Source organism: Manis pentadactyla, chromosome 19 (genome assembly GCF_030020395.1).
Source record: "Manis pentadactyla isolate mManPen7 chromosome 19, mManPen7.hap1, whole genome shotgun sequence".
NCBI lineage: Eukaryota > Metazoa > Chordata > Mammalia > Pholidota > Manidae > Manis > Manis pentadactyla.
Window position 1 is genome coordinate 17,406,566 of NC_080037.1, and position 25,706 is coordinate 17,432,271.

The window sequence follows — 25,706 nt, forward strand, 5'->3', positions numbered from 1 at the left end:
TTTTCTAGATGAGATCTTTGTTTTGAAACTATTTCTGGTGAGTTGAGTTACTCCATATCTCTTAAGGATGCAAATGTTAATGAACTTAATGCCACTCTTACTGAAAGTTAGTATGTCTTAACATTATGAATCCCCATAATACCAATGAATTAATGTTTCTTTCTGGAAAAGAGGAAAGATAATAAGGTAGTGTTTATTGAAAAGATTATTCAGGTTGCCAATGTGGGTGAAAAGTGAGGGCCAGATGCCATTTAACTAATACTTTTATAATTGATTTCATTTGGAAGAAATAAAAATCAAAAAATATGATCTTTAAGAAAATTTTCATTTGAAAGATGCTGATTATTTGACCATCTGTGTTTTAAAATTTGGTATATATTTCTATTTGAAATCTCAGTAAATATATCTAACTCATTATGGACATAATAAAATGTTCTGTAAAACAAATAAGTCTTATAGAAGGATGCAAAATAAAGTTTGTTATTCTATACATTTTATAAAGTACAATTTATTTTGTAAAGTTCAGTAAAGTCCATCTCAGAGTCTCCATTTATTTAGAATGAAATTCGAAAGTATAATTAGAAGTAGTAGTAATAACTCATTCACTCAGAAAGAAACACTATAAACTTCTTGCTGCTAAAGAAGATACGTTCAGTATGTCTGGTTAAGAGTCACGTCCTGTTTTTAACCCAGGACATGATCTGGGAAAACCATAGTGTGCACGGCTCAAAATTGCTGTCGTTTGTGTAACCTGCACTGAGGGAATCCAGACAGCCTTCTAGTGGGGACAACACCGATAGTTCAACTAAAGCAGAGGCCATTTCTGAGTCTTTGAGGAACATGGGCCTTTTTTATTTTCTTGTTAATCTGTTTCCCACATAATCAGTATCAAAACAAGTTTTTAGAGCAGATTATTCCCAATAGCCATGGCTGAAATAAAGCAGGAAGGATCCTTTAGATCTCTGGAGAGTAAGCTCTGTCTGCATATAATGTATGACAACGGCATGTCTGTTCATTTGCTCTCTGGTTTAACGTGAATGCATTTGAATTTGAGTTCAGGAAAAGAGAAATAAATAAATAAATGAAAGTCTCGTATAGGTTTTTGAATGCATACCTTTAAATATTGAAAGAGAATGATTTGTAAAACATTGTTATATAATGCATTTCTTGTCTTCTGTTGAGTTCATGTGACGAATTCCAGTTGATAAGCCCCAGACTCTGGAGTCACTTGTCTGGCTAGTTATTAAGATTAAGATAAGTACCAAGAATGAAAGATACGGTGCTTTTGTACTCTGCCTTCATGGGACTGGGCCTCCCAGCGTCCTGAGTGTAAACAGTGAATCAGTTCACCCTGACTCTCTCTCAGACCTGAAGTGAACACTATAAATGTTGGTGAAATGTGGTTGAAGCAGAGTATGAAGGTTGTATTTTAATATAAAATATTTTTAAATTAACCTAAATCCTAAAGTATGTATACATGTGGCAGCAAGTTTATAGAAAAGAGATTTACTGGCTGGTTTTTCTTGTTATATTAGTATTCAGACATAAAAAGATAATTAATGGGTCCCAGGTAGTTCATAACAGAAAGGTATTTTATCCTCATAAAATATGTCAAGAGGAAATAATACAAATATTTAAGTGCATTTAGGTGACTTCAAGAGGAAAGATGTGTTAGTAAAAATATATTGCAAATGCATATTCAAAGCTGGTAATGCCTATTAAGTGCTTCTCACTAATTTTTCAATGAGTAAAAAAAAAAAGAGCTGTTCTCTAAAGCTGATGGAATGTTCCAAAGGCGCACAAAGCAGAGACAAATATTTTCTGAAGTTCAGTCAATGATTCTCACTAAATATAGTAAATATGAGCTTTGCCGCAAATTGGTAGGCAGCATTTCCACAACAGCAAAGTTTAACTGTCTCTGAGATCGCTAGAGGAGTGATAGAGAGGGGTAATTTAGCAAGCATACGACAGCAACATGCTGTGCAATGGAGAGCACTGGGTAGCTATTAATTTTTGTTAATGAATTTAAAACTAGATGTATGGAAATGGTTATATGAAATGTATACACTGCTAAACAGTTAACTAGTCCTTAGGGCTTAAGTTTAATTATCTGTGTGTAAATCATTTTGAACAGGGCTATCTAATGAGTCCAAAAAAAAAAAAGAAAGAAAGAAAGAAAGGAAGGGAGAAAGAAAACGCCCCAGAAACTCCTACCTAGCTTGTATAGACGGCTACTCCGACCTGCAGGTAGAGAAACAGTTCACACGCCGTTGGAATGCTCAGCCCTTGCTGGGCCTGTGCTGTTGGCGGCCTTTCTCGGCACCGTATTTGGCAAAGGAGATGGCAGAGTGCAGACACTTGCCATCCTAGGTCCCTCTGATCCGTTATTTTTCAGATGGGGTGATGTGGCCTCCCCAGGGCACTTGGCAGTGTTGTGGGGATATTTGTGGTTGTCACAACTGGGAGGCTGCAGCTAGTATCTAACGAGTAGAGGCCAGGGATGCTGCTAAACTCCCACCGTGAGCAGGACAGCCCTACAGTGAAGACTTATCTGGCCCCACACAGCAATAGGGCTGAGGTGGAGAAATGCTATTTTATTCCAAGTTCACTTTGGAGCAGCATTTATTTATGACATTTAAAAAACTGTAACTACGAAAGGTAGCAAGAATGTGGTTGTCACCCTTCTACCCCCTAACGTTTTTGGAGCTCCAGAGGGGGAAGTCACCGCCATAGTGTCTCTTGCTAACCAGATGCCCAGTGTCTGTATAGAGACCCCTCAGCTCAGCAGTTGTTATGTCTTAATAAAAGGCCAGGCGTGAAGGCCAAGTTCACCCAGGGCTTAGTACTACTTTGTAACAGAAGAATTACAGACCTGGATGCGCCCAACTTAGAGACAATATGCTGAAGAATAATGAAAACTCTGCCCGCACAGAAGCCTGGGCTGAAATGGCTCATGAGATTCATTCCAGACCCTCCATCCCTGATTGGTTGCTGCAAAGGTGATGTATTTGCATAGTTAGGAAGAAAACATGACAGGATGCAAAAAAACCTGCTCATAGTCCCCGAAAGAAAGTCATTTTAGGCATTAAAATATATCCCTTTTCTTTCTATTCCAGTTAAATCATGGTACCTTTTGGACTCCCTTGAGGCATTTATTGAGATTTCTTCTGTGCTGAGAATAAAGGTAAATAGCAAATAGGCTCTCCACCCCCATACAATTTATTAAGCAAAACTAAAATTGGAACCTAATGCCATGTTAGAGTAGATTTATAGTGAAAATGCTAAACGTTACTCGAAAACTGGAGATGGAAGACATTTATACCCTCATACATTTTCAGACTTTAATAACATAGCTTCCTGGGAACAGCAGTTATGCACAGAAGGCCTTGATGTACTATAACAGGTACTTTCAACTCAGTTTTGTGGCTTAAGCAGTAATCATAACATGTGATCATAACCCTCTTGTGTTGCTCATTTTAAAATAAAAAAGCCAGGGCCACCCTGTTTTGATGGCCACTGAATTACTTTTCTGAGAGGAATTTGGAGTGAAGCCCTCAGAATTCAAGCAACTGTGTCTTTTCTTGGTTTGTTGATTGTACTGTTGTAGGGTCCCAGAAACCTGCTTTCTGCAACTGCATCAGTTATATGAGGTCTGTTATAACTGCATAGGTTGAATATAGGTTGAAGAGAATTGCCCAGGTGGAGTGCTGAATGAAACTGAAGACCCAGCTCAGCCTTATCTGGGCCTTAGTTTTCCTCTCTTTTGAGGAATGTTAATTGGGCCAGGACTCCTCTAAATTTCTAAATAAATGATTTTGTTATTGTGAAAAATCAAGCAATGATATTCGAGATCACCAATGGGTATACAAAATCTGTTTCAAATGTTCAGACCCTTTAACTCAGTTATTCTGTTCCGGGGCATCCTGACACAGCACTCAGAGATCTAGACAGGGTCAGGATGCTGAACGACCATCCTGGGGCCAAATGTTGTCCAATGCCTATTTTTGTAAATGAAGTTTTATCGGAACATAGTCACAGCCATTTATCCACATACACTCTATGGCTGTGGCAGAATTGAGTAGAGACAGAAATGATACGGCTTTGAAAAACCTTAAATATGGACTATCTGGCCCTTTGCAAGGAAAGTTTGCCCATCTCTCTGGACAAAGATATCTGTTCATTTCCTTGCTTATAAGTCGAAATATAATTTATGATAGAGCATTGTGAACTAAATGGCAATAAATCTCTCCAATGAAACATTCTGTCCTGCCCAAAATAATTATCAATAATTTTTAAAGACATGGAAATATTTTTGCAATATAGTAAGTGGGAAAAAGCAGACTTTGAAAATGTAGATATATAAGATATTAACTATATAAAGATGGCCAAAGAGAATAATTAAGTGGAATCAAACCACAGAATAGTTATTTAGAATGGCAGGTTATGGGTAGTTTATTTTACTTTTTAATTTCTTTCACTGTCAGGAATAAAAAAGATTAAGTGGTTATGGTGACATGAAAGTGGGAATCTTTCTTTAGATTGTTTCCTTGGAACAATGGAAAGCCGTTTCCCTTCTGGGGTGGAGCAGAGATACCTTAAGCGCAGGGTCCATCACCTTTCCAGGAGATTGGGGTCATGTTCACTACTAGCAAGAGCCGTTGCTCTTTTAGATTCAGAGGTTTATCTGATTACCTTAAGTCTAAGAGTAGAGACTTGGGACAATGTGATGCCTGAACTGGAATATTTTGGAAGAAGGACAAGGATAAGTCAAAAAGTTTCAGAGTTGGAGTGTTTTAGGGGGAGTGAAAAATTGAGTCAGGTACTGAGAGGAGGCCACCGGGCGTTTTTGGTGTAGAATAAGGGGAACAATACAGCGTGCCAGCAGGGAAGAGGCCCAGGAGAGGAGAGGTGGACAGGCAGCTCTGACAAGTGTTACCTGTTTGCCAATTCTGCCCAGAGCCAGCTTCGCTCTGAGTCAGACTTTTCTCCAGCCCTTCCCTGTCTCTCCAGCAAAGTGGATGATGACGGTCTTGGCCAGCTTTGTCTTTCTACAAGATATGGGGTAAATGACTTGGTAGGAATGTCATCCTCATATTACTTAGATTATTTCTTTGGTCTCTGGTCAAATTAGGTGGAGAAAATTTGCATCTAACCCTATTCTGATAAGGGCTCTTGCATGTTTGACTATGTTTGACTGAACTTAATTTGTTCACATATAGCAAAAATTTTATGGTACCCCTTCTACATGGCAAGTGCTATACTTTGCTCTAAAGACACCAGGGTGAACAAGACAGAAAACCATTTTTCTGCCCTCATGAAAACTAGTAGGGTGGGGAAAGAGACAGTAAGCATATATATATATATATGTACATACATCCATATAACATTTTAGATACAGATAAGTGATAAGAAGATGATAAATAAGGTAAAAAGCTAGTGACTTTGGGGAGTCAATTGGGAAAATGCTACTTGAGTGAAGGGTCATCCAGGGATCCTCTATGGAGAAAACATTTGATGTGAGACTGGAATAGTGAAGCAGAATCAGTGTGCAAAAATTAAGTTCCATTCAACCAAACAAATATTTGAATCACGTGAGGTACTATTTTGGTCACTTGGGGTGTGATAGTGAACAGACAGAGTTCCTGCTTGTATGGAGTTGTCATGTGTGCATGTGTGTGTGTATGTGTGTGTGTGCTTGTGTGATGCATATATTACTACTTTGCGCACATGTACACACATACCCAGGAGTGCTATGAAGAGTGATAAAACAGGATGAGTGCACATGACCTCAGCGGGGTGGGTGCCTGATGTAAATGAGCAGAAGTTGGTTTATAGCCGAGTCATGGACCAGCCTGTCAGTTTGTATTGAGTAGAAACCCAAAAGGAGGCAGGGCCAGGTTTCTGTGCTGAGCATCCACGCAGAGGGCCTTATGCGGGGAGGGGTTTGTGTGTGTGGGTACCAGGGGGACGGCCTTTTAGATTAAGGTGCAGAGTTGAGGTTTTATTCACTTTACCATAAGCAGCCTTTGGAAGGTTTGAAGCCGGGGAGTGATGCCATGTGATTTTCCCGAAGTTGAGGAACTTAACAGAGATAAAGGTGGGGAAAAAGGTATCAATACTTATTTGACCATATTCAGACAAGGCCCATCCATTCTGTTCTCTGCTCATCAGAACTTTTACTTGAACTGACCTCAGAAAGAATAAAAGATTTAGCGAGTAATGGCTCTTAATTCCTGAGCTCTGGGATAAACTTCAAGTGCTAACCTCTGTTCTTAAATACATTCATCTGGCTGGAAGGAAGGAGCAGCAGAGGATTCTTCTCTTCCCTTTTCCCCCTCCCCTCTTTCCCATAGTTTTATTAACAAAAGAACTGTATTTTCCTCTCCTAAAATGCTGCATATTAAGATAACAAGCCAAAGGAGAAATGCACCCAAACAGTGCATGGGGTAAAATTAGGACGATACTTGGATTCCTAAGGGCTGTAATTAAAGCTATCTGGATTAAAAAAGCATTATTTCAATTCAGGTTTATGTTCCAAGGGTGGGGGGGGAAAGCAAGAAAAGAAAGAATAGGAATGTGAATATGGCAAAAAGAACTCTTAATTCCAATGTATTCAACCTACCCATCAGAAGAAATGGCATTAATTCAGGTACCCAATTACAGTAATGCGATTCAGAGCACCTCAAGAGGTGTTTCAATCTCAAGCCAGGACTAACATTTGTAATCCTTTAAATGCACTTAAGAAATTGATGTTACAGCCCCACAATCTGTTAGGGGCCTTGCTTGCTGGATGATTGCAAAGTATCCCCACCATTAATTGGATCATCAGAATGTGATCCACATCCTGGTCCCTGGATTATGGAAGACTGACTCTGCTCTGACATGTTGAACCAGAAGCTCCTTTTGCTAGAGATTTTGACCCTTAATGTAGATAAGTGGTATTTTTCATCAATCTTAGCTTGCATTAAAGAAGGGGAAATGTCAATTCAACATGGGGCATTTAACTTAATTCAACGTCTTTTAATTTAATACCTTGGAAAAGTTAGTCTCCCCGACCTGCTTCACGCTTCTGCTGATGGAATATTTTGTAAAGCTCTGTTGAAAAAAGGTTATCTTCCATTCATTAATGACATCATAAGTTTGAAATTCCTTATTTTTCATAGTATGCTTGCATACTATCAAAAAAAAATCAGACTCACAAAACTCAGGCAAAGCAGAACAAAACAGAACTCAATTTCTTAATAGTTCAATTTGTTGGGACAGTGTCGAAAGAGATGCATGGTCATGCAATTTAAAAAACAAGAACCTGTCTCATTTGTCTCCTCTTCATCTGTTTGAGCTGTGAAGCAACTAGGTGGTCTGTCTGATTGCCTGTTCATCATGAATTTAGGACACGGTAGAAGGGGTAATTTTATTTCCTTTATGGCAGAAAGAAGAATTAACCCATACTAGCGTGTATTCACAGTCACTAATTTTTGATGGTATATATTTCATAGGTCCAAAGTCTAGATCCCCAGTTTAGTTGGCTTTATGAAATTCAGCCAACTCAGAGAACACCGTCCCTGCCTGCATTTGTGTCTGTCAGCTCACATCTGGTGCATGAGGCAAGAAAGCAGTCTTCAGCAATCTTTTACTTCAAAGATATGTGGTATAAAGACACTGTCAAATCCATAGGACTTTTGTTTCTTGGCTTAGTAGGGGTGCTTTAATGCCAATGGCTAGATAAAGATGCATGTCTTCCCATGGAAACCATTTACAACTCAGTAAAATGGCCAAGTTAGTCTCTGGCTGGGTTATCTTATAAGCATGTCACATACCACTTAATCGGACTCTTGGGTGACAGGTCCCTGCTGCATCTCCAGGCAGAAAGTACATCTGCCTCTTTCCTTAAGGATATGCTGGACTGGAGAGATGTAGAGTGTGTGACAGAGTATTATGCTGGTTTTTGATGCTCTGAAGACAAATAGAATCACACCCCTAGCTGCTGCAGCCAGCACCCCGGTGTTGTTTCTCAAACAGCTTTTGCGTCAGACTTCATTGTGCCCTTCTTTCCTAGGGTCCCTCTAGTGAGTGCCGAGCAAGCGCAGGACAATGAGTAGGTATTGCACTTCCCTTGTAAGCAGTGTTTCAATTAAACTATGAGCCAGGCTTCTCTTAAACTGCACTGTGAGAATGTAAACGCAGCTCTGAGGTAGAAAATGAAAAGAAGAACTTCACCTAGAATACAGCACTCTGAGTAGGTGTATAGCATAGATTCCCTAAATAGGACTGTTCAGCATCAACCATGAGGTTGGATTGTTGAGCATTTTGTTGTAGACATTCTTGCCAATATGAATAATGGCAAAAAATATCTTCTGGCCTTACTTTATCCAATCTGGCAATGAACTTCTAGACAAATTAATTGTATTTTCTTCAATGGCCAAAAACCTATTTTATTTTAAAAGGTTACTTAATTTAGGTTGGAAAAATGAAAATGACGTTTGAAAAACAAAACCACATTTTGAAAACTATGTTTCTCTTTTAAAAAAATCATGTGTGCCACTCTAAGCCTAGATATTATTTCTTTTTTTCTTTTTTTTAAATGTAAAAATTAAAAATGATAATGATACAGTGAAGTTCACTCTGTTTGCTGAACCTGGATGAACTAGGAGGTACATTTCCCAAAGGCTTTCTGTGAGAACCAGACACTTGCCTTTTTGTTTTGTATTCCAAACTGGACGCTCCAACTGCCCCTGCAGGGTCGAGCGGAGGTTAAGAGGCACTAGCATGATAAAGTGAACCTGTCATAAGCTGCCTGTCTTACCGTTTTAGGATTTCCCCTGGCCCGGCACTGTCCTGCGCAGGCATTGTTTTTAACCGCTCTCCAAAATGGGCAGGAAAATGTTCCTAGACCTTGTTCCTTCGTATTAAAGTTCCATGCTACATGAAGTTGGCAGCTGTTTCTGCCCAGTGTTCATATACCTCCACGGTTTCCCTCCTGACTGAATTCCTCTAGAATCCCCAGGACAAGGACAGTGTAGAAACCAAAGCTGACTGCATTGCTAGTCCCTGGAGTTAAAAGCATGATGTTTACCCTGAAAACACGCCCTGTTTCTGTGTTCTAAGACTTTCTAGAAAGGGCAAAGGGCTGTTGGGAGGCCTTTGCTGGGAAGCTGCCCTTGTGCGTGAGGGTTTCTGTCCGTCTCTTCCTCCCTACTTCTCCTCCTCCTCTTGCTCGCTCTTCAGAAGCTAGAAAAACAAATCCTATTGTAACTAAAGGATCTACATTACCCTTTAAGAAAGAGGCTACCAATTCCAGTTTGGGTTAGTTGGTGATAGCTATAATTATTTAACAGTGATTTCAACCTGAAGGAAGTGCTCCTTATGGTAAAGGTGGTTGGTGAGAGCATGTTGAATTGAGGTCAAGGTCATGAATTTGAGCCTCTCTAAGCCCGTTATTTTAACTCTTTTTTAATAACATCATAGTAATCTTCTAAAATTTATCAATTGTCTAATAACATGTGCCTTTAGTCAACTTCATTATCAGATAAGGAAGTGTCAGCATTTCCAAAATCATTACCAAAACTGAGGGGAAAAATGACAAAGTGTATGTGTGCTAATTGTCAGTGGTATGTTATTCATAGACTAAAGACAATACTTGTATAGATTGAAAAACAAATTAACCCCATTTTTTGATACCATACCAAGACTTCTTTCAAAGAACCAGAGCCAACTTTCCCTTGATGATAATGAGGAAACGGGAAATGATCTCATTCTTTCTTCTCAGTATCTGGCTTCAGGTGCTCAGCTAGGAGGGCGACCTAAGAAAGGTGTTTGTACCCATCGAGTAGGTACAGCGAGTACATAGGAGCTAGCAGAAAGAGAGGCTTGGGCCTCCATTTCCTGCCTTCTCAGGTATAGTTACGTAAGTGAAGAAACACTTTGGGGACAGCAGACAAAAGAAAAGTTCACCTCCCAAACCTGGGTTGTAATAGGGCTTTTAATTGTACTCTGCCTGAAGTCTACTCTCCCTGCAATGTAAAGCTGGCTGACCTTGTAACCTACTTTATAAGAAGTCTGCACCCATAACTATTAGACAAAATTAATTTCAGCACTTTTTAAATTGTTATTCTTACAAAGGACAGCTCCTGGGCTGATCCCACAGGTCATCTTATTGCATGTGGATGCTGGTGCGCTGGAAGCTGTGGGCAAGGTTCGTGGCTCAGGACCCCATCAGCCTGCTTTTAGCTCTCTGCTGCCTTTCAGAAAGAATTCCTCATCTTTTCCAGCCTATGGTATCAATTTTTCTCTCCTTTTTTTTAAATTGAGGTATAACTGAATTACAGTATTATATTAGTTTCTGGTATATAACATAGGGATTGGATGCTGTACACATTGAGAAATGATGGCCACCGTGTGTCTAGTTAACCAAAGTTAATACAATATCACTGTCTGTATACCCCATGCTGTAGCCTATATCCCCATTACTTATTTTTATAACTGGAAGTTTGCACTTCCTGATCCCCTTCACCCATTTTGCAAGCCCCCACGCATCCTTTCTCCCCTCTGGCACTACCACCAATCTGTTTTTATCTATAAGTCTGAGGTTTTTTTTGTTTTGTTTGTTTGTATGGTTTGTTTTTTAGATTCAACATGTTAAGTGCAATCATGTGGTATTTGTCTTTCTCTGCCTTATTTCACTTAGCATAATATCCTCAAGGTCCATCCATGCCATGGCAAATGACAAGATTTTATTATTGTTTTTATGGCTGAAGCCTGTGTCCATATGTACCACGTCTTCTTTATCTATTCATCCATTGATGGACACAGGTAGTTTCCAGATCTTGGCCACTGTAAATAATGCTGCAGTGAGCATAGGGGTGCATTTATTTTTTCAAATTAGTAATTTTTGTTTTCTTCATGTAGATGGCTGGTAGTGAATTGTTGGACCACACACACTGATTTCCACTGTAACTGCACCAGTTTACATTACCAGTTCATAAGGGTTTGCTTTTCTCCACATCCTTACCAGCACTTGTTATTTCTTATCCTTTTGAAAATAGGCATTTTGACAGGTGTAAGATTATATTTCATTGTGGTTTTGATTTCCACAATGATTAGTGATGTTGAGCATCTTTTCATATGTCTGTTGTCCATCTGTATGTCTTCTTTAGAAAAATGTCTATTCAGATCCTCTGTGCATTTTTTAATCGGACTATTTGTTCTTTTATTATTGAATTGTATGAGTTCTTTATATATTTTGGATATTAATCCCTTGTCAGATATATGATTTGAAAATATCTTCTCCCATTCAGTAGGTTGCCTTTTCATTTTGTTGATGATTTCCTTTGCTATGTAAAAGCTTTTTACTTTGATGTAGTCCCGTTTGTTTATTTTTAGTTTTATATCCTTTGCCTTTAGAGTCAGATCCAAAAAACAACCCTAAGACTGATGACAAGGACTTTACCACCTGTGTTTTCTTCTAGAAGTTTTATAATTTCAGGTCTTACATTCAAGTTTTAATCCATTTTGAATGAATCTTGTATAGAGTGTAAGATGGTTTTACTTTTTTGCTCATAACTGTCCAGTTTTCCCAACACCATTCATTGAAGAGACTGTCCTTTCCCAATTGTACTTTGCCTCATTTGTCATAAGATAGTTGACCATGTAGGTGTGGGCTAATTTCTGGGCCTTCTCCACTTATGTATGTTTCTATTTTTATGCCAATAGCATACTCTTAAGTGCTTTAGATTTATGGTATAGTTTGAAATCAGCGAGCATGATGCCTCTGCTTTTGTTCTTCTTTCTCGAGATCGTTTTGTCTATTTGGAGTATTTTGTGGTTCCATATAAATTTTGGAATAATTTGTTCTAGTTCTGGGAAAAATGCCATTAGTATTTTGATAGGGATTGCATTGAATGGGTAGATTGATTTGAGTAGTATGGTCATTTTAACAATATTAATTCTTCCAATCCATGAGCATGGAATACCTTCCCATTTCTCGTATCTTCTTCAATTCCTTTCCTCGGTGTCTTATACTTTTTAGCATACACATCTTATATCTCCATGGTTAAATTTATTCCTAGGCATTTTATTCTTTTGGATGTGATTGTAAATGGCATTGTTTTCTTGATTTCTCTTTCTGAAAATTCATTATTAGTGTGTAGAAAATGCAACAGACTTCTGCATATTAATTTTGTATCTTGCAACTTTACTGAACACATTTATCAGTTCTAACAGCCTTTTTAGTGGAGTCTTTATGGTTTTCTATCATGTCATCTACAAATAGTGAGAGTTTTACTTCTTCTTTTCTGATTTAGATGCCATTTATTGCATTTATTGCCTAATTGCTGTAGCTGGAACTTTCAATGCTATGTTGGGCTTCTTGTCATGTTCCTGATCTTAGAGGAAATGCTTTCACTTTTCCCAACTGACAATGATATTAGCTGTGAGTTGGTCATATGTGGCCTTTATGGTTATGGTATATTCCCTCATGGCCCACTTTGTTGAGTGTTTGTACCATAGTTGGATGTCGAATTATGTCAAATGCTTTTTTCTATATTTATTGAGATGATCATATGATTTTTATCTTCCATTTGGTTGAAAATTTTATCATGTTGATTGATTTGCAGATGTTGAGCCATCCTTATATTCCTGGAATAAATCTCACTTGATCATGGTGTATATTCCTCTTAATGGATTACAGAATTTGGCTTGTTAATATTTTGTTGGAGGTTTTTGTATCTCTGTTTCGTAGGGATATTGACCTGTAAATTTCTTTTGTTATGGTGTCCTTGTCTGGTTTGGTATCAGGGTGATCTTGGCCTCATAAAATGAGTTTGGAAACATTCCCACATTTCTAGTTCTTTGGAAGAGTTTGGGAAGGATAGGTATTAAGTTTTCTTTGAATGTTTGCTGGAAATCACCATGAAGCTGTCTGGTGTTTTGTTTCTTGGGAGATTCTTGATTACTGATTCAGTCTTCTTATTAATAATCACTCCATTCAGATTTTCTATTCCTTTATAGTTCAGTCTTAGAAGAGTGTAAGTTTCTAGAAATTCATCCATTTCTTGAAGGTTGTTCAGTTTGTCGGCATATAATTGCTCATAGCAGCTCCTTATGGTATTTTGTATTTCTGTGGTGTCAGTTGTAATTTGTCTTTCATTTCTGATTAAACTTATTTGACTCCTCTCTCTTTTTACTTGGTAAATCTAGCTAATGGTTTGTCAATTATATTTATCTCTTCAAAGAACCAGCTCTAGAGAATTAGAGCTATCTCTATTATTTTTAGTGTCTCATTTATTTCCACTCTGATATTACTTTCTTCCTTCTAGTGACTTTGGGCTTTATTCTTCTTTTTCTAGTTCCTTGAGATATAAAATTAAATTGTGTATTTGAGGTATCTCTTGTTTCTTGAGGTAGGCCTATGTTGCTATGAACTTTCCTCTTAGAACAGCTTTTTCTGTATCCCATAGATTTTGGTATGTTGTACTTCTGTTTCATTTGTCTCAGGGTATCTTTTGATTTCTCCTTGACTTCTTCTATGACCCTGTAGTTGTTCAGTACATGTTGTTTAATGTCCACATATTTGTAGTTTCTCCAGTTTTCTTCTTGTCATTGATTTCTAGTTTCACACCACTGTAGTCAGAAAAGATACTTGATGTAATTCCAATCTTTTTTAATTTATTGAGGTTTGTTTTGTGTCCTACTGTGGGATCTATGCTGGAGAAAGTTCCATGTACACTTGAGGAGAATATGTATTCTTCTGATTTGATCAGAAATGGTCCATATATATCTGATTTGAGCAGAAATGTCCATCTGGTCTAATGCATTATTTAAGGCTGCTATTTTCTTACTTATCATCTGTCTGGATGATCTATCCATTGATGTGAGTGGGGTGTTAAGTTTCCTACTGTTACTGTATTGCTGTCAGTTTCTTCCTTTAGGTCTATTAATATCTGCTCAATATATTTTGGTGCTCCTGTGTTGGGTGCACATATATTAATACATGTGTACCTTCTGCCTAGATTGATTCCTCTATCATATATATAGTGTCCCTTTTTATCTTTTATTATAATCTTTGTTTTAATGTCTCTCTTGTCTGATATGTCTCATATGAATGTCTGATATGAATGTAGCTGCAAAAGCTTTCTTTTCATTTCCATTTGCATAGGATATCTTTATTCCTTTCTTTCATGTTGAGTCTGAGTGTGTCATTACTTCTGAAGTGAGTCTCTATAGAGAGTATACAGATGTCTCTTGTTTTTTTATACATTCAACCACTCTCTGTCTTTGGATTGGAGGAGTTTGTCCATTTATATGTAAAGTAATTACTGATAGGTATTTATTTCTTGTTCATTGTTTTGGGGCTGTTTTTGTTGTTCCTCTTTTTTCCTTTCTTCTCTTTCTTTCTTCTCTTATGGCTTAATCAGTTTCTTTAATATTATGTTTAGATTCCTTTCTCCTTTTCTTTTGTGTGTTTCCTATAAGTTGTTGCTTTGTGGGTACCCTGAGGTTCATATATATCATCTATGTATATAACCATCTGTTTTAAGTGATAGCAATTTAAATTTGAACACATTCCAAAATGCTACATTTTTACTCAACCTCCCCCATGTTTTATATTTCTGATGTCACACTTTACATCTTTTTATTTAATGTTTCTCTTAAGTAGTTATTGTAGTTTTAGTTAATTTTACATATGTCTTTTAACCTTCATAGTAGCTTTATAAATGATTAATCCACTATCTTTACTATATGCTTATCTTTTCCAGTGAGATTTTCTTTCATGTTTTCTTGTTACAAATTACTGCCATTGTTTTCAGTTTAAAGAAGTCCCTCTAACATTTCTTGTAAGTCCAGTTAAGTCCTGATTAACTCCTTTAACTTTCAGTTGTCTGTAAAACTCTTTATCTCTCCTTCAATTCCGAATGATAACCTTGTCAGGAAAACTATTCTTGGTTGGAAGGTTTTTCCCTTTCATGACTTTGAATATACCATGCTACTCCCTGCTGGCCTGCAGTTTCTGCTGAGAAATCTGCTTATAGTCTCATGGGGTTCCCCTTGTATGTTACTATTTGTTTTCTTCTTGCTGATTTTAAAACTGTCTTTTTACCTTTTGATGTTTTAATTATAATGTGTCTTGGTATGGATCCTTTGGGTTCATCTTAATTTGAATTCTCTGGGCTTCCTGAACCTTCATATCTGTTTCCTTTCCCAGATTAGGAAAACTTTTGTTCAGCCATTATTTCCTGAAATAAGTTTCTGTCCTTTTTGTCTCTTTCTTCTCCTTCTGGGACCCCTATAATGCAGACATTTTCCTACTTGATGTTGTTTTACAGGTTCCTTAAGGTATTTCAGCTTTTTAAAATTCTTTTTTCTTTTTGCTTCTCTGGCTGGGTGAGGTCCATTATTTTTTCTTCCAACTCACTGATTCATTCTTCTACTTCATCCAGTCTGCTGTTGAATCCCTCTAGTGTATTCTCTGGTGCAGTTATTATAAACTTCAGTTCTGTGACTTCTGTTTCATGCTTTCTTATATGTTCTATCTATTTGTTGAATTCTCATTGTGTTTATCTGTTCTTTTCTCTAGTTCAGTGAGCATCTTTATGACTATTATTTTGTCTTACTCATCAGGTAGGTTACTTGTCTCCATATCATTAAGGTTTTCTTCTGAGGTTTGCCTTGTTCTTTTGTTTGGGACATATTTCTCTGTTTCCTTATTTTGCTCGACTCTCTGCATATGTTTCTATGTATTAGGTGAAACAGCCACGTCTCTCAGTCTTGAAGGAGGGGCCTTGCACAGGTAATAACCTTTCTTGTTCATCCTTGCTCTAGCTTTTGGTTGTCTCTTGAACCTTTGTGAGTGTCCAACCCACCTGATTTGTTCTTGATATGTCCTGGTTGTTGAGGGAGTGTGATGACCTGTCAGTGTTCTATGGGAAGGAACTCCATTTAGCACTGTGTTTCAGGCTGATCAGAATCCAGGCCATCAGCGAAGCAGCTTTTAAAGTATGCAAATTATACTGTCCTCTCATAAGCCCTGCTGGCCTCCAGACCAGAAGACCTGGAGGTGTACAACAGTTGGAAAAGATGGAGCTGCAGATGAGTATATAAATCGCTTTCTGGGATGTGTCATCAAGCTGTAACTAGACTAAGAGGGTATGCAAAGATGGTGCGTCCCTGCTTGCATTTCCTGCGAGATCTGTGGAAAACCTGAGCCCTGTCCTTCAAGGCTGAAGCCCCAGGCTAAGTAAATAGGCCTTTTTCATAGGAAGAGTAGGGCTGTGTCTTTCAGTCTGCTGTCTGTCCATGTCCTGGGGTTGGTGGCCTGCCAAGAGCACCTATTCTATTTCTTACATGTAGAGCTCAGGAACATCAGCCTTCTTGCCTACCAGGGGCTGGCAGTCGAGGAACATCCACAATGCATGTACCTGGTGGCATTAGCTAGGCAGTTGGAAAGTATTTCACCAGCTTCAGAAAGATAGCAGGAAAATATTTTGACTTTGTCCACCTGCAGGCTTCAGAAATTCAGCAGGAGAGCGCCTTGTATGTATGTGTGTACTGGCTTTAGGCTGGGAGTGGGAGAATGCCATGAGCACTTGCGTTTGCCTGCCCTGGCCGGGGAATGGGAGATGCTGCAATCGCTGGTGCTCTCTGGCTTCAGCAAGGCAGTGGGATAGTGCCATAACCCCTAGCCTCCACCTGTTGTAGCAAGGTGGCAGGGGGTGCTGTATCTGGCCTCACCTGTGTGTGTTAGTAAAGTATGTGGAGAATGCAGAAATGGCATCTGCCAGCACCTCCACCTCAGGGCAGAGTTTCACTTGTCCCCTGCCTCTGTAGCAGATTCTTTTAGATTAGCAAATGGCTTCTTCACGTATAGTCTAGGTGCTTTTCAAACTGTGGTATGTTCAATTGGTCTCAGAGTAAGTCCACACAAGAGCCCTGTAAAAGGGAAATCTCAGTTTCCTAGAGCGCTCTGGGTCCCTTGCATGTTAGTCCCATTGGTTTTCCAAGCCAGACATTTTAGGGGCTCATCTGTCCAGTGCACATCCCAGGGGGGCTGGGGGAGGGGTGCACCAGATTGGTGAGACCCCTCCTCGTTTTGTGTCAAGGGGTGAGGGCCGAGGTTTTGGTGAGATCAGGTCTCTGCCTCTCCTGCCTGTCTTGATGTGGAGAAGCCATTCATCTAGTTTTCAGATCTTTTTTTTTCAGAGGGAAATGATCCATAGGTAGCTAGAGGTTTGGTGTCTGTGGGAGGTGGTGACTGCACAGTCGTCCCCTGCCCCCATGTTGCAGAAGCCCCCCTAGAATTCTCTTGGTAACAAGATGACTTGAAGGAACCTTTGGGCTCTCGGCACAAGCCATCAGATTACCTGAGGGTTTGCTGGTCCTAAATCTGTGATTCCCCACTTCTCCCTCTGGTACTGACAATTATATACGTCAGCACATTAATTCAAGCATGAAATAACAGGGTTTTTTTTAGTATTCTAAAAATAGAAGACTTCTATCAAATGACATTTATTTTTAGTATTCTAAAAATTGAAGATTTTTATGGAAAGGGTTGCTATTTTGTTTTTTTTTGAAGTTAAATATATCTTTACCTTTGAGTGGATCAATGCTTTATCATATGGCCATTTACTTGGCATTCCTTTTTATCATAAACGGGTCTCATGGTTGATCTGCCCAGTGCCAGAGCCAGGAGACATTTGCCCTGTCTTCTCTGAGTGTGTGTGGGTGTCTCTGTGTGGGTATCCCTATATATCTATACCAGCCTGTTTTATCTGAGATTATCATTCTCAGTTAATTCTTTTCTTCACCCCGTTTTTGTCTCTGCCACTCAAACTGATTCCGGCCATCCACTAGCTCTCATTTGGGATAATAGCCTCTCTTTTTGCCATCGTCTTGTCATGTTTGACTCGGCTGCACAAGGATTTTAAATGAGCCAAAATGTTTGCATGCTGGGCTCACCCTGCTGCCACAACGTGTTGCAGAGCCACTGCGCCACTTGATTCTGATATTGATGATTGCTCGGGAAAAAATAAGAAATGGTTGATGGCTCTTGTAAAACTCATTCACGCCAAGCCCCTTTAAACAACAGAGAGGGAAGAAGAGAGAGATCGCCTGTTCCTCCTGCTGCCTAGCTGGTCATCCCATTGTGTTAGTGCCAGGCTCCCACTGGCTGATTATGGTCTTGCTAGGGCTGTTATTGTAGAAATAAAAACAGTAAAAAAAATCAAACAAAATAATAAGAGCTGAGGAGTTAAAATCAGTGATTTATGGCCTATGGGTTTTAAGTCACTGGTGAGAAAGGAACCTCATTTTCTTTTCATTTTATTCTCCCTGTCCTCAAGTTTACACAAGTGGGGACAGACCAACAGAACTGATTCTTACTGTGTGAAGTTTGCAGGTATAATCACAATAAAGGAAACTAGAGGGCAAGAAAATGTTTGTTTCTAAATGACTTGCTGTTAATATGTCTGCGCCGGGCTTTTTGTTATCTAAAACCTACCAGTTATTTAACGTTATTTTTGTTAGGTTTGAAAATGAGTCTAGTGATGAGAAAATATATTTCTGCTTTACCATTTGAGGTTTTTGTTAAAATAGCAGCGTTGGCTGCTTCCCTCACTCTGCGTAAGCAGGACCTAGAGCCCCCAAGGTATTGTGCTTGTTTGGGAGGCAAACACGTAATCCAGCATGCCCATTTTTTTTTTTTTTAATTCTTCTGTCTGAGACGATGAGATTCTCCTGAACTTGGCCCACATAATTCTTGAACAATGAAATAAAAAGTACAAAATTCAATGAATCAAGCCATTGTTTTGTTTGCAAGACATCAACAAAAATCACCTGAAGTTCCCTCAATAGATACTGTAATATAAATATTTCAGCCTCATACTTCTTTTGAGCTGTGCTTTGTTCATTCACATGACTCCTGTTACTGGTAGCTTGTGATTCTTTTAAAAGACTGGAAATTGTCACGCATGCCGTCTTGCCGCTCTTTTCCGTTGTCAAGGTAAACGGAGCTGCAGGCATCTCCTCTCCTCTCCCACTTCTGGTGAAACATGCTTCCTTGTCAAAGGCTGATCCCAAGCCTTCCTCTAAGGTTCTTCTCCAACAGTATGTGCCCCAAACATGCTGAATTCCTCTACTGTCCATGATCTCTTTCCTAGTCTAGGAAAAAAATGAACCAAAGAACAAAAAGAATCTTCCCATACACTTTGATAACTGCTCTTATAGAGCTGCTATGCTTATCGCATTTCCTTTACCATCAATTTTCTCATAAAAATGTTTCATGCACCTGATCACCAAGTCATCTCAGCCTGCTTGTGGCCTGGTGCCACCTGATCACTGTCCTTCAGATGCTGCCTCTTGGGTCACCAGCGACCTTTCTGCCATAGAATCCACTGCCCTTTTCTCTGTCCTCATGTTCTTGAACTCTATGCTGTACTTACAGGCACTTTCTTTGCTGACACTTTGTTATTCCTCAGCTTACATGACCCTATACATGCCTACAGTTCTCCCTTAAGCAACATTTTGTTTCCATGGGTGCCCAACCGCCAGCATCTAGCTGGCATCACCGTCTTCCATGAGCAGAGCTTCAGAGCTTATGTCTATGCATGTAAAACCCGCTTGTACATTCCAGTCCCAAACTGAATTCTGATTTTCCATAACACTTCACAGTGCCGGTCAGAGCTGCTTGGATGTCCTTCCTGAAGCTCCACACACCCATTTTCCAGACAGTTTTTCTTCTTTCCCGTTCCAGGTTTTCATCACCTATGCAATTTTGTTAAGGTCTCGCCTTCTATTCCAACATCCCCACTAAAAAACTTTCTAGGCCATCTTTGATTCTGTGTCTTTCTCATTCAGTTGTCCACTTGCAAAATGCACTAACTGTACAATATTTTATTTTATTCTCATTGCAGTGTTGTTAGGTGGACGATACTGTCCCCACGTTCATTCTGCCATCGAGTAGCTAGAGATCCTTGGCCTCATTTCAGCTGTGATGTTCCATGCTGCATAGAGGATAACTCTCTGGCAGGACAGTTGGGGACCCCCCACCTCCCAAGCCAGCCTCAACATCTGTGCTGCTCATGCTATTGTGCTGGTGCTTGCTCTCTCCTGCTGAGTGGATAGTATGATGCTAGTAAGTCCTCCCCAGCAAAGTCTCTGAAGAGCCCTTTTCAGATGAACAGCTACATACAGTAGCCTGAGGGCAGGTGTACTGAGAGAAATCACTAATTGGATTAACCCCTTGCTTTAGATAGATGATCTTTCTCTCCCCTTGAATTTAGCCTTAAACAGGGCCTACTGATTGTTCCTTTAAGAGACACATAAAAAAAGAATATCAATGACATCATGGTCCTAACTGACCAATTTTAGATGTCAAATTTCTCACAGAAACAGTGAGTCCAGATTTTGAAGAATGACCCATCTACCTAGACACAACATACCATAAAGCCTGCAGCTCTACAAACAGATGCATTGTAATTGCAATTAGAACAAATAGCCTCGGAAACTGTAGCTAAGGCTAGTAATGGTACCTACAGCCTTGGAACTGGATATCAAATGCTATGATCTTATCCTTGACTTCTTATGACTAAATGGATTTCCTCACCTGGCGTGTTATTTCTAAATTACACATTTTCAAAATATCTTGCGATCAAATAATATAATACTTTTTATAAAATTTGAAGTGTAACATTTGTTGTTCCTGTGATTAAAGATCAGTTTTTCTCTGCAAAAGATCCATCCACAGGTGATTTTTTGAGCACTTACTGTATCTGCAAAGCATTGCGTGAGATAAGTTAAGGGGTTTGGGCTCATCCATTCAGGAGCTTCAGAACAAAGTGGCAGAGACCGTGAACACCCGCACCCTGAGTGTTAACACAACCATTGCCTTTCATCTGTTCTGCTATTCTCCTAAATCATGGTGGATGACCTACGGGGGAGAAAATAAAAAGATGGTGGTGAAGAATTTTTAAAAAGAATATATGGCTGTGAGGCAGCCGTGTCTTCCCCTGGACTTTGGTGTGTCGGGGTTTGCTCTCAGACTGACCAGTTCACTCATTAGATAATATGACCATTTTACCAAAGTAACTTGTGACTTTCATTTCCAGAGTTATCAGCTGTAAGATGCTTCTCTGTCCTCGGCTGTTAATAGCAGTAATTATATATATATATGACCCTGAAGCAGGATAACATTTCAGTAGGTAATTTGTCTCTCTCTTTGGGATTAGGAGAACAATGCTGTGTTCTCCACCTACGGGAGGAACCTTGCCAAAACTAATGGTTAAGAGGAATTTTCCAGTAAATTTAGGATCTTCAGTCAATGTTGAACAAGAGGGGATTCCCTAAAATGTATATCGTAATTATTCTTTTGTCCATATAATGGTTTCCTTTTTGCTAAAATAGAGGCTCCTCTTGAGTGGAGATGGTGGTGGCTTGAAAAAGAAAAAGAAAAGAAAAAAAAATCAAAATGATATTTAAGGCACAATAATATTAGGTGAGCAGGTTTGTAGGGCTTCCTTGTAGAGGTGAATGCGCCGTCTTGTTTTGTGCAGCATGAGAGAGCCCAGAGGGGCCTGAGGCCACCCTGAAGTCTCTATGTAGCAAATAAAGCACAAAGAATCATTTGCAGACGCTGACAGCTCTTGGCTGTCTACCCACGTGAAAGGTAGAAGGAACTTGTGAAAAAAGAACAATGGATAATTGTCTTCTAACTTAAACTTTATATATACTTGCTATATATATATATATTTATATATTTAAATACTTAATGTGTGTGTGTGTGTGTGTGTGTGTATTTTTCAGTTAAGTGTTCAGTGAAAGGCAAGTATCTTTCTTATCATTCTTGGGATTCGTTTCTACCCCATCTCTGACCAGGTGTTACATTTAAAGACTTAAGGAGGCTTTAGTAATAATAATGACTCCTTGTTTTCCCCAATTCATTGCCTGGAACTTTATTTGTAGATGATCAAGAATTAACAATATCCAAATGTATATCACATTGCACTGGCTGAGAATGACCTCAATTTGTTACTTAATAGCTTATCTTAGGTAATTCCAAATTTATTTAGTATTTCTATTAATATTTAGTATTAAAGTTTAAGACTTTCTCTCTATGTTTGTGTGTGTGTGTGTGTGTGTGTGTCTCACTATCTCTCTGTCTGTCTGTCTCTCTCTTTTTATTGAATGAGAGGCAGAAAAAACCCTTGTTTTCCCCTGAACTCTGTCTCCTCAGGCTTCATTTGGTAAAAGTGAGTTTAGATTAGATAATTTTAGTTCTTTGTGCAGAGCTATTTTTAAATGTAATTTTTGCTAATAATGCAATTAGTTGTGTCTTCTGCATAATTTGCAACACGGTGTTGAAGTTTAAGAAGCTTCATTTTATTTTAATTAACAACTGATCAGTAATAATAACCAAGCCACTGCTAACATTTCCAGCCTTAACTCTTAAAAAGAAAAAGAAAAATAGAGGGCAGCAGACACATACTCCTCTTCCTCCTTTCCCTCCCCACTGTGAAATATTTTAATAAGAATACCATGTATAAAATTACCCTGTTGGAGAGAACAGGAGTTGCATCCCAATATAGATCGCAGGGGAAAAATCACTCAGAATTGCAGGCTGCTGTCCCCCCTCGTCGCCTCGCTCCCCTCCCCTCTCCTCCTGCCCCCCACGCTCTTCTAATTGTCTCCAAGTTCAGTTGTGGGGGTGGGAGCGTGTGCGGGGGTATTGTGACATTTCAGTTTACCGTTCCTAACAATTCCTTTGCACATTCCATTAACACATTATTTATAGCTTCATAAAAGGGTCCTTTTTTCCCCCCTTCTTCTTTTAACAATATCCTTGTATCTCTGATGATAATGCTATCTGAGGATGGAACTGTTCTTTTTAACAATCTGTTCCATAAGTTGACTCCTCATTGGCTCCCTCTATTCAGCATCCTCACGTCCGTTCACACTTAAATGTCTGCCCACAAATCCTCTCAAGAGATGGGACGCAAATCTAGCAGTTGAAAAAAGTCCGAGAGGGGCTTGGAGCCGATATCCTACATCTCACAACCTGCAGCTCTGAGGCTGCCGAGAGCCCTGAACTCAGGACGGTTGCGTAAACAGGACTTCCTAGAAGTCATTACCTCCTAACGCCTCAGAAGCACACACCTGACAAACCTCTGCAACAGAGACGGCCGTGTTTTCCCTAATAAATTCCTTTTGGAACCCACTTGTTAGTCAAGCGTTGGCGCGCACTAACTACAAGAAGAATCCTGTGTCTGGGGCGTAAATGACGGTTCCGTGCCACTGCCTTCCAGCACCCCCCAGTTATGGATTACTCCGCTCTGGACTTGACAGGAACATAATTAGAGCTGTTGATGAAATCTGCCCAATTGTTCCTCCGTGGCCTCAGTGGTCAGGAAATAGGGCTGAGTCTTATCTGTCACAGGGTCTGCAGGCTCCAAACACTTCATATTAACTATGTTATTAATGTGCCCATGACTTGGGAACACTTGAAGGGGGCCCGGCCCTAACGGCACCTTGCAGTGCATATGTGGTGCTGCATTGAAAGTTGCAGTCGGGAGAAGATGTTCATACAATGCCTGGGTATATATGTGTATTTGCTGGCAGCACACTGATGCTTTCATTTCAGAACATGGTCTTTTTTAGGCCTTTACTGAGATGGCAGTTTTTGCAATATTGAGTTTGAGGCTATTTTAGCCACGACTTAATCCCATAGATTCTCTTAAGAGGTGAGAAGGGCAGTGAAGTACAGTAGTTAAGAATGAAACTTGGGGGAGTCCTTGCTCATTAGTCACAGTCTTCTTAAATATGTTATCTCACCGAGTTGTGTCTCATTTTCCTCGTCAGTAAAATGGGAAGAGTAGTTGTAAGGAATTACATGAAAACATCTCTGAAGGAACTGAGCACAGTGTCCGGTTTGTCAATGACTGTTCCTGCGATGATGCTGGGGTGGTGGGGTACCAGAGTCTAACCTCTCGGGTCTACTTGTGTATGCTGGCATGTTTACAGAAACACTCTGTTTGGGCTGGAGCCCCGGTGCTTTTTGAGTAATAGTTACAGTATTGGAGAAAGTATAAACTTTGCAGGTTAACAATACAAGGGGCTGTTGATTATACATTGAATTCCACGGCCATTCTGTCAACGCAATTCACATTTCCTGGACAGTGTCATCTTCTAAAATAAAGAGTGAAATGCCATTTAAGCATATTCATATATACCTGTATCCCATTGATCTTTGTATCTTTAGCAAGGATTTGAGCCCCTTCTCTGTGTGCATATAACATAGGATGATCTTTAATGCTGTGTTTATATCTCTAACCATGGGGCATTGGGACACCAGCAAATTGACAAATGACAACTGAGCTAGGTACCATGATCAATTGTTATGAAGACAATGTAGACTAAGATGATGCGTTAATAAAAGAGAAAGGATCGGAAACGTGCCTCTGATAAGAGGACATCATTCTTTACAAAAAAGTTCTGGCATCACTAAAAACACAGTAACAAAGTTACTGGTCACTGAAATACAGCCTTTGGTTTTATCTCTTAATTAGACATGAAAAAAATTAAATAACTTTTTTATGACCAGTTGTCAATTTTGTATTACTGTACTCTGCCTGGGTATTTGTAAAAAATGCCAGTACATATAGAGATAAGCAATCTCTAAAATATTAAGGAAGAGGGCTTGGTGTATGTGTGTGTGTGTGTGTGTGTGTGTATGTACACACACCACTCCCAGAAATAATTAATTTTGTTGAGAGGGTATATTCTGATACATGACTTTCATTTTCCTTTGTTTTAAACATTTATAAAGCTTTTACTATAAACCTGTGATGTAGGTACTATTAGCGTCCCCACTTGGCAGACATGGATACATAGATTAGGTAGTTCGGTAACATGGTCTCTGTCTGCCTCTGCATATTTTCCTTCTGTGAAAGATGCATTTTGCAAAAAAAAAAAAACACCACCACCACAACCAAACAAGCAAGAAGTAGGTAAATAAGTCCTTACATTAAGATTTCTTCAGCCAAAAAGCCAAACAAAAACACACCTTGCCTTCAATCCTTAAATTTGCTGAATATATTTATAAATTTGGTTTTGTAACAGGACTACTGTCAAGTTTCACACAAATCCATTTCCTTCATAGCTAAGAGTACTCTGAAGGTCCCAGGCTCCAGAGGGGACCATCTGGAGGTCCCCTTCCTGGGGAAAATATCCCCTATGTCCAAGCTCTGGGTCTTGGGCATGGGAGATGTTCACTCATTGCTAATGTCAACTAGGAACGAGTATTGTATTTTAATAAGAAAATAAGGAACAATAAAACAGTTGAAAGTGATTTGTATAAGCACAATACTAAGAGCTAAGAGATACAAAGAGATTTCAAGAATTCATGATTTTTTTTATTGTGTCTCCAATTTCTAGCCTATGAAATTGTGACCATCGTTCAAGGCCCTTCTGAAATGCCCCCTTATATATGAAGTCTTTCTTGCTTCTGGTTCTGTTCAGAATTAACTTTACGTTTCCCCAGTTTCCCTTTGCATTTAAATTGTGGTTACTTATATGGACCTATCAGGTCTTATTGACCATTCATATTCTCCAAACATCCAACCTGACACTGTATACAGGTGTGTGTCCTTTTACTCATTTAACCAGTTGGTGAAATAGGATAATATACAAGAAGTCAATTAAGAAAGTCTAAGTGTCAAATCACT

General features: G+C 39.2%; 1 protein-coding gene across 7 annotated transcripts in view; it reads left to right on the forward strand.

Moving 5' to 3' along the window:
* Positions 1–25,706, forward strand: part of ESRRG (estrogen related receptor gamma) — a 590,395-nt gene that overhangs the window by 255,903 nt on the left and 308,786 nt on the right. Inside the window, exon 3 of one of the 7 annotated variants that reach the window (XM_036931783.2) lies at positions 3,117–3,184. The exons of the other annotated variants lie outside the window; for them this stretch is intronic. The gene's annotated coding sequence lies outside the window, so the exon portion shown is untranslated. The remainder of the gene's footprint in view (positions 1–3,116; positions 3,185–25,706) is intronic. 7 annotated transcript variants of the gene reach the window in all.